The sequence below is a fragment of the Sardina pilchardus genome, chromosome 12 (genome assembly GCF_963854185.1).
Source record: "Sardina pilchardus chromosome 12, fSarPil1.1, whole genome shotgun sequence".
Classification (NCBI taxonomy): domain Eukaryota; kingdom Metazoa; phylum Chordata; class Actinopteri; order Clupeiformes; family Clupeidae; genus Sardina; species Sardina pilchardus.
In genome coordinates this window covers 25,245,468-25,255,030 of record NC_085005.1, presented here as the reverse complement: position 1 = coordinate 25,255,030, position 9,563 = coordinate 25,245,468, and positions in this window count along the sequence as shown.

Here is a 9,563-nt window from a genome sequence, read left to right as displayed (position 1 = left end):
ACACCCCTCCCCCCCCCACACACACACACTTACGTGAGTATAGTATATCTATGGGTGATACGCTAGTGAAGTGTGGAACCTGCTGCTAATGTCATTTCTCAGTCTGTGCATGAGGGATTCATTAAACACTTACTTTACTTACTTAGATGGCCCTCATAGCTGTGTGTGTGTGTGTGTGTGTGTGTGTGTGTGTGTGTGTGTGTGTGTGTGTGTGTTGTGTGTGTGTGTGTGTGTGTGTGTGTGTGTGTGTGTGTGTGTGTGTGTGTGTGTGTGTGTGTGGTGTGGTGTGTGTGTGTGTGTGTGTGTGGTGTGGTTGTGTGTGTGTGTGTGTGTGTGTGTGTGTGTGTGTGTGTGTGTGTGAGAGAGAAAGAGAGTGAGTGACCCACTCGTGTTTGACCCTCTGCCTCCCAGAGAGAGGTGCACGGTGCGGGCAGCTGCTTTAAAGTGGCCCTTCTGTCAGCTCAGGCCTTTGAAAGTAACTCCCAGAGCCCTGCTCTCTCTAAATGTGCCACCTGCTCTGGAGTAATTACATATTTACGGCATTATGGGTGTGTGTGCCGTGTGCTGTTCTGTTCTGTGCTGGGGACTTGCAGCAGCTCCAACAATGACTACGAAAGTGCAGACGTCCCTCATGGCTTTCAAAATGGCGTCATGTTTATTTTGTTCAGTAAATGGAGTGGAGTAGAGTGGGTTTGTATGTATGCTCGTTCCTAGTTTCTTATCCTACCATTTTTCTGTCTCTGTTTGTCCAGCTCACATTTCGTTATCGTCTTCTCTGCTCGTCCATCCTTCAAGAGCAAATTGTGTATCGTGATCATTCTTCTATAGTAACAATTTTTCATATTGCACTATTGATGGTGTTGTTTTTTTATTTGTTTACTCAGAGTCAGCTTTATTGACCAGGTTTTCGTAAACAAACAACAACTGGTTAACCTTTGCTCTCCAGTACAACACTCAACAATAGCATAAAAGCAGTACAAATAGACTAAGGGCAGTAAGCAATGTATAAGAATAAATGAATAGATACATTTATTTAAATCTATTTATTTGTACATTTACAAATAAATAGAAGCTAATAGATGGGTGAGGGGTAATACAATTGTCCGGAGAGGGAGTGTGGCCTTGTTGTCCCTGTCATGGTTGCCATGGTCGTGGACACCCCAACAGGCTCGGGCAAGACACAGGATGCAATACACAATTGAAAAGAGGGTGGGAATGGTGCAGTATCAGCATACACTGAGGTCTAAGATTTAGAATATAAATACAGTGCAATTATTTCTATTATTATTAGAAGGGCTAAATGCGATAAGGCAAAATAAAAAAAACGGACATCAGCAAACTTCAATTCTGTAAGAATTCTTATTATATTAGTTCGATTAGTACAGGATGAGTCCGGTCAGCTCTACCTCTAGTCACAAAGTGTAGTTGAAGGGGAGATGGTAGAAGACTGTCTCTGCAGCATGTTGTATGTGCATATGTGGCATGTCCACGCCCCAGCCCCTCAGAGCCAGCCCTGCTCTCTGCCCCGAGTAAAGCAGCTCTTGCTCAGCCGCCTGCCTGTCTTGCTCCCCCTCTCTCCTGTCCTGTCTCTGGAGCTCTCACTAGAGGCCCTCTAATCCGGCCCATTACTTAATTATCCACCTGGATACACACCTTGGCAATTAAAAAGTCACACTTGTCGATGCAGATCACACATGCACGATCCCTCTGCTGGGCGGTGGAGGAGGAGATGGAGGTGGTGGTGGTGGTGGTGGTGTTGAGGCTTGATGAGGCCAATGATGAGTTCAGTTAGTTCAACAAATCTGCTTCCCCACCTCTGCTGCCGAGGCTTCCCAGCGCTGTCGTCACGCGCGGCTTTAATAAAGCTGAAAGCCAAAGGTGTCGCTGCTCAGGGAGGTGCTAATATGAGCGGGCCCAAAGCCTTGGGTGGCAGCAGGCATCCATCCACAGCCGCACCGACCGAGGTCTCCCCTGTGTGCAGGTGTTGGAAATGGAGACTTTATTTCTTCCACCCTTTTCTTCTCTTCTCTTCTCTTCTCTTCCCCCCTTCCTCCTCCCCTTATCTGTGGCAGCCATGCCCGGAATACCCAAATGTTCATATTGCAGCAGATGTTGTAGCTCGGAGCCAGTCAGGGGGCTTTGGAAAAACTGATAGGCCCATTATCGAATCGCGCCGCCTGAATTCCCAATGTCTGGCCGAAGGCTGGTGTTGGCAGGACATGATTCTGTGTGTGTGGCGTATGTGTGTTTGAATCCTTTTGTGTGTTTGTATGTTTGTATCTGGTGTGTGTTTGAATCCTGTGTGTGTGTGTGCTTGTGTGTGTGGTTGAATCGTGTGTGTGTGTGTGTGTGTGTGACGTGTGCTTGAGTTATTATGTGTGGTGTGTGTGTGTGTGTGTGTGTGTGTGTGTGTGTGTGTGTGTGTGTGTGTGTGTGTGTGTGTGTGTGTGTGTGTGTGTGTGTGTGTGTGTGTGTGTGTGTGTGTGTGTGTGTGTGTGTGTGTGTGTGTGTGTGTGTGTGTGTGTGTGTGTGTGTGTGTGTGTGTGTGTGTGTGTGTGTGTGTGTGTGTGTGTGTGTGTGTGTGTGTGTGTGTGTGTGTGTGTGTGTGTGTGTGTGTGTGTGGGGTGCTGTGCTGTGCTGTGCTGTGCTGTGCTGTGCTGTGCTGTGCTGTGCTGTGGGAGAGTGACAGCTTGCCCGGGCGACGTGGCAGTCGGGGCTCGCCAGCTCTCTCTGTTGACACGGCTTTTGGGCTGCCAGGCAGCTCTGTGTGGGAACGCAGCATAAGCCCCTACCCATCTCCCCCTGCCCCACAGCGCTGTGTGTGTGTATAGGTTTGGGTTTGTGTATGCACTGACAGGAGATGTTTGAGTGTATGTCTGGATTTGGTTTTTATTATTATTATTATTATTATTATTATTATTATGATATGCCAATTTCAGGTATATTTTATGGATCTAAATGTATAGATGACTGAATGAATGTATTTGTAGAACTGCAGATGAAGTCCATAAAGTATCATAAGGTGACCTACAGTAGGGCAGCAATGGCAAATTGAGGGGTTGTGACGATGCATGTGACTCGATTTTAGTTTTTCAGCTGCCAATGACCGTTGAAGGGTGACCTTCTGACCTTGGGGTGTTTGGTGTTTGGCGGTTGTTTTTGGGAATCTCTGGCTTTTTTGCCTCCTCTCTCGCCCTCAATGAGATGGAGGAGAAATAGTTTAATCAAGCAGATGAAATGTCATTCTTGTTGGTCCTCTTCAAAGCCTGGTTTGTCTGGAGTGTCTGGTCTGATTTGCATTCCAATCCTCCTCCAAAACACACACACACACACCTCACATACTCACTCTTACTCACTCACTAAACACACACACACACACACACACACACACACACACGACTGACCTCAATTCAGTGCCTCTCTTCATTAGCTGCTGTCTAATTAAAAGTGCTGTGAATGCCAAGAAGTCGCCTGGCGGTTTGTATTTGTTGAAATTCAAGCGAGCGCGTGGGTGTGTTCATTTGAAATAATACCTCTTGTACAGGTTAATGACACCACACAAACACACACACACACACACACACACATACAGTACACAGACACACACACACACCTCTGAGGATTTGTGTAGGCCTTTATCTGTCTGCATGCCATATGATTGATTGTTCCATATGAAGGGGCATTACCAGGCTGTGTTCCCACACGTCTGCGTCTGCATACATAGTTGGGATTAGCACTGCGGAGCATTTATTTGCATCCCGTGATGGGCGTGGGAGGAGTTATTTTTTTTTCTCCTTTTTACAAAGCAGAAACCCTCCAACGCAGAGTCACCTGCGCAGATGGAACGGGCAGCCTTCCCTGACCAGAGTCCGGTCATCATGACCCGAGTGTGCCAACGTGGTCAAAATCTTTGGCTTTCCGACACACCATGTAGAGCCATTTTGAAGGCTCTGCATTAAAAAAAAAAAAAAAAGGTTGGCAAAAGTCTGTCCAAAATGGGATTGTGCAGCCCAGGGAGGACACCTTGTATCAGCGTCATGAGCATGGGGTTGCCATATGGCAGAGGTCCGGTGAACAGCATTTGGCAGGGAGTGGTGGAGGGAGCACGGCTCTTGAACACTCTCAAATCTGTGACCTGGAGGAGGGGAGAGGAAAAGTGTGTGTGTGTGTGTGGGGGGGGGGGGGGGGGGGGGAATAAATGCTTTGCCATTCATTTCTTGCATTAGCAACGTAATCAGGTGTCCAAACAGACAATGGTGGTTTTATTTTTAGATGCCTTAGCCTCTGTGTCTGTCTCTCTCTCTCTCTCTCTCCCTCTCTGTCTCTCTGTCTATCTCCCTCTCTGTCTCTCTGTCTATCTCCCTCTCTGTCTCTCTGTCTCTCTGCCTCTCTGCCTCTCTGCCAGCCTCGTTAGGAGGAGGGAGATTTGAGTGAAGAGAAATGTCTCGACAGTTGAGCGACTGTGTCTCAGTGGCATCTGTGAACAGTCGATTGCCATTTGACCTCAGGCATCCCATAATCATTTTTGAAAATCTTCTGAGACTCGGGATTTAAATTGGCAAGACATTGTCTCCAAAACGGGCAACAATTTACCACACAAATGATCTTGGCTCGATAACGACAATCATAACAATAACCAATTTGATCTCTGACTGGTAGGGAAAATGTGGGCACAGGGAGTGGCGGAGCCTCCCTTTCCCATGTCCACATCCACAGCGGAGGTGTCCTTGACCAACGCCTGTGTGTGCGTGGAGGAAGCATTTCCCTCGGGATCAACGAATACCGTCTATCTGTCTGTGTTTAAAAGTGGCGTTCACACCCCCTGATTACCTGCTGAACGGCCTATCTGTTTTCCCATGGCCGTCCCACACGCGCTGTGGGTCTCCATATTGCCGTGGTGCGTGATGGTGATGAGGAAGTATGGCCCCTGCTGGAGTTTGTCCTGAGTGTAAATAACCACTGATTCATCCTGCTGCCGCTGCCAAGAGCTTGTCTTCCCAGGAAGCCGAGCCAACTGCCTTTCTACGTAACGCTGTGTGTGTGTGTGTGTGTGTGTGCGTGTGCGTGCGATTGTGTGTGTGTGTGAGCCCAGGGACACAAGCATCCATGATGAGAATATAGATTTGTCAAAAGATGGAGAGCCAATGCCAAGATCCAAAAGAGTCACCTTGAGCCATTTGGGTGTTTATCCATGCAATGCTGTTCTTGGGTCCTATGCAAAAATGTAATTTAATTATAGCTGTGCGTGTGTGTGTGTGCATATGCAGGACATGAGCATGCGTTTTAAAAAATCCACACATGCATTCTTTCACACTGCTCACACGCACACCCATTCATTATATATGTAAAATCATGCTTCAAGCCCCTCAACTCTTACACACTACTCATGTATATATTCACACACACACACACACACACACACACACACACACACACACACACACACACTTCTCTCCCTGCAGCCTCTGGTCAGACCCTCAGAACACACTACCCCTCGGTGTTGTGTAAACACCATTTCAAGCGTAGCCGCGGTCCACTCCTCTCCGTCGTCGAGTCGCCCGTTTTTACCCGCAGCCCTCGTCCAGCACCAGGAGGAGGAGGACACACACACACACACACACACACACACACAGAGGAGGACGCCGGTCGTCCGAAGCCGTGAGAAATGGCCCAGCGAGGGGCGGCTTCGCTCGGCGCAGTTTTTAATTATTGATGCCACACGCTGATGTCTACGGTCGGAGAATGGAAGATGTCGGGCAAGGACAAGACAACAGCGCGGATGTCGGGCGGGGTGGGGGGAGGGAGGGAGGGAGGGAGTGGGGGTGGAGGACTACAGAGACTTCCAGCCGTGCTGTACGGCGTGATTTGCAGCCGCCTCTACATCCACCCACCCAATCCCCCCCCCACCCCCACCCCCACCCCTTCCTTTTCTCGATGAAATTATTTGGATGGAATTGCCATGTACGAGACCTTGTTTCCGTTTTGTTCGACAATGCTATTAAAATCTGATTTAATATTGCGCGCCAAGTTGCCAGGCTGCCTCACAGATGCTTTGGCTGGAATTGAAATTCTCACTGTGTGCCTCTGCCATTGAACCTTTACGCATGGGCTGTGCAGTTATTTTCAATTAACAAACGTGTGTGTGTGTGTGTGTGTGTGTGTGTGTGTGTGTGTGTCCGCTCCCCTTCATTTTCAGTATTAATTTTAGACAGCCACCTTGTGAGATTCATTGCGATTGGCTACAGGCCCGGCATTCCCGTAGCGACGGTTGCCGACGGTGTTGCCGGAGGTGGGATGACCTTGAAGGTGTTCTCCTCAGCGCGGGGGGCGAGGGAGCCTTTAGCGTGGGAATGAGTGTGACCTCCGACCCGCGGCTGTGGCTGTCTCCGCTACAGCGAGCGCTGTGTGTGTGTGTGTGTGTGTTTACCTACTGGCTCCCTCCCTACGGATTCTCTGGCTGTTTGCCGACTTGTGTTACTCGCCTCCTCACAACTCACACTGTCTCACACTCAATCTTGTACCCCCCCAACAGCCTTCTGTTTGTGCGCACACACACACACACACACTGTGTCTCTCTGCTTCTGTCCTCTATATTTTGCTTCCTTCCTTTTCCCATTTCTCTCTTTTGCTCAGATTTTCATTACCTCCTCATCTGTCCTCCTCACCCACACACACACACACTCTTTCTTCTGTGTCTTTTGTTTGCATCTCTATCTCTCCCTCTTGTTGTTAATTCTTCTCTGTCTCTCTCTCCGTTTCTCTGCCTGTCTCTCTCTCTCTCTCTCTCTGTTTCTCTGCCTGTCTCTCTCTCTCTCTCTCTCTCTCTCTCTCTCTCTCTCTCTCTCTCTCTTCCTCTCTCTCTCTTCCTCTCTCTCTCTCTCTCTCTCTCTCTCTCTCTCTCTCTCTCTCTCTCTCTCTCGTTGGTTTCCCTCTCCCTGTCTCGCTCATGGCGTGCGTCCCACTCAAGGGGAAACTGCTGAATAAAACACTTCTGCCTGCATCTCCTGTGCCGTGGGGGTGTGTGGGGGGGGGTGCGCGCAGTCATCCTCTTTGGGACGGGAACGGCCGAACGTTAGCGCTATCTGCTGTCGCTGCCAACCAATTACAACGCGTCCAGGTGCCACCCCCCAACGCCAGGCAGGCACCGAATGTTCCCGCCACATTTATGTGATCAACTTTTTATTAAAAAAATAATTAAATAAAACATTTTTTTTTTTCAAAAGTTGATATGGCGTCCCACTCACAGTTCCATTGCCCCATAACGGTATGTTGCATAACGCCATAAACCAGTGTGTCCTGGATTTCATCCAGGCGTTGTGTATTAGAGCATCATTAGAGAACTGCAGCTAGTGCCGTCGAGGCAGCAGGGAGTTTCTATAGTTGGTGTTCAGAGGGGAGAAAGCTGATCTAAGCACACAGCTGTTGATGCAACAACCCCCCCCCCCCCCCCCACAACAGTCTTGAGTAGCTGGGCCAGTACTATTGTTCCGTTTCTGTGGTTGGAGAAAGATGTGAGCTCCACTAGGTCCAGCCTGTAATGTTCTATTGGGGTACCTAACTAATCGCGTTAATAATTTTTCCAGCTACTACTCTTTGATGCTGGCATTGCCACAACCGGTTTATGGCTTCATCTAGCTCTACCACCACCACTCTCGAAACTGTAACGTCGTCATCCCCTCTGGTCACTGGTTGGTTGGCTGTCCTGGTAGTAGAGGGAACATTGATAGTGTTCCCTATGGAATTGTGGAATGTCATGAAATTTTGTTAAAAATACCAGACCTCCCATATCTAGAATAGACATGTATAGTCATGGAATACGAGGTAATCCTTTTGTAGCAGTTTAAAACATACTTGTAACTTTTAAGTTGCTTTAATACAGATTTAACGCATTAATACAAATAGATTTCCTCGCAGGATTGGTGTACATCTGATTATTAGCTTTGTTGCTTGTTTGAGTGTTGATGGTTAACCCAACTGTGTTTAGTCAATGCCTATTTATTCATATATTCCACTCTAATTTATATTATTGGATGTTACGCGGCTGCTCTGAACCCTTACCTCATTATAGGTCATGGCAATTCAGGGTTTTTAGTCAGGGAAAGGAGAAGTCATGGAAGTTTGCAATTGAGGTAGAGTGGGAACCCTGTCGATAGGCCATTTTCTCACTGGTGTGGAAATGCTCTTCCTGAGATTCAGGTGGTTAAAGCCGCTAAAAGCATTAAAGATGATACAGTGAGCTTGGTATGAAGAGTCACCAAGCCAGTGGGGTTTGGATAACAAACGCATTATTAATATTAATGCATTATTAATCAATTGGGTTATCTATCACTACATCTACTGTAGTTTTGGATAACTGCTTTGTTTGTAGCAGTCTTGCTAATGGACTGCTAATAAAAAGAGGAAGGAAGCAGTTATGTGCCACTGGCAACCGCAGCATCCAATGCAATCGAGCACTCTATACGAGACGACCGTCCCACCCCGGGAAAATGTACAGTACTTCTGGATCCTTGAGGTGTGTTGGGTCACGACGCGCTCCATGTCCGACAGCTTCTACATCCTGCGCCGCCTCTGAAAATAGCCCCGCAGGTTGTTACTGGGGATGTACTGTATGGCTTTGGTGCATTTCAGAGCCGCGGCTGTCCTCGTGGTGACGTGCGGTCTCCGAGACGCTGAACCGGAGAGAGCAGCCTGACGGGGCTCATCATGTGGGGCGACGCCGTGGGTGAGCGCGCCGGAACAAACCGCCGGTGCCGAGGCGGCTCCTGTCAAACGCCGGACGCGTCTGACAGGACTGTCTGTGGACGGGGACGGGGACGGGGACGGGGGTGGGGGGGGCGCTCGTTAAGCGGCAGCAGTTGGCGTGTGGCAGCTGAGCGCTCTCCTGCGAGACACGGCAGACGCGCGGGGGACAGCAGGGCAAGTTGACCCAAGACGGAGTGTCCATGTCAGGGATGGATGTCGACACAAGACTGGCTGCTGGTGGTTGTTTACATTTGGGGGGGGACCAGAATACAGATGGTTTGGGCCGCTCTGTTGCCCATGTCAAGATGTTGATATCCATCAGGCTGTTGGATGTGAGGCTCAAAAGAGCATGTTTTTGTAGAGGACTGGGGGAGGAAGGAGAGGAGAGAGAGAGAGAGAGAGAGAGAGAGAGAGAGAGGGAGAGAGGGAGATAAAGAGACCGATCTGTGGTGGTTGTATTCTTTGGAGTAATGGTTTCTGGAGTTGTGCAGAGCCTGGTGGCGGTGAGTGTTCCTGTCTTGGTGCTGAGGTGTCCCAGTGTGTGGGAGGAGGACTGCTGGTGCTGGACTAGTACTGTACTACCGTCATTTCCCAACTATTAGCCACAGCTTATACATTGATTTTGCTAAATATCTTCAGCTATGAGGATAATATGGATAATTTTTCCAGCTACTACTCTTTGATGCTGGCATTGCCACAACCGGTTTATGGCTTCATCTAGCTCTACCACCACCACTCTCGAAACTGTAACGTCGTCATCCCCTCTGGTCACTGGTTGGTTGGCTGTCCTGGTAGTAGAGGGAACATTGATAGTGTTCCCT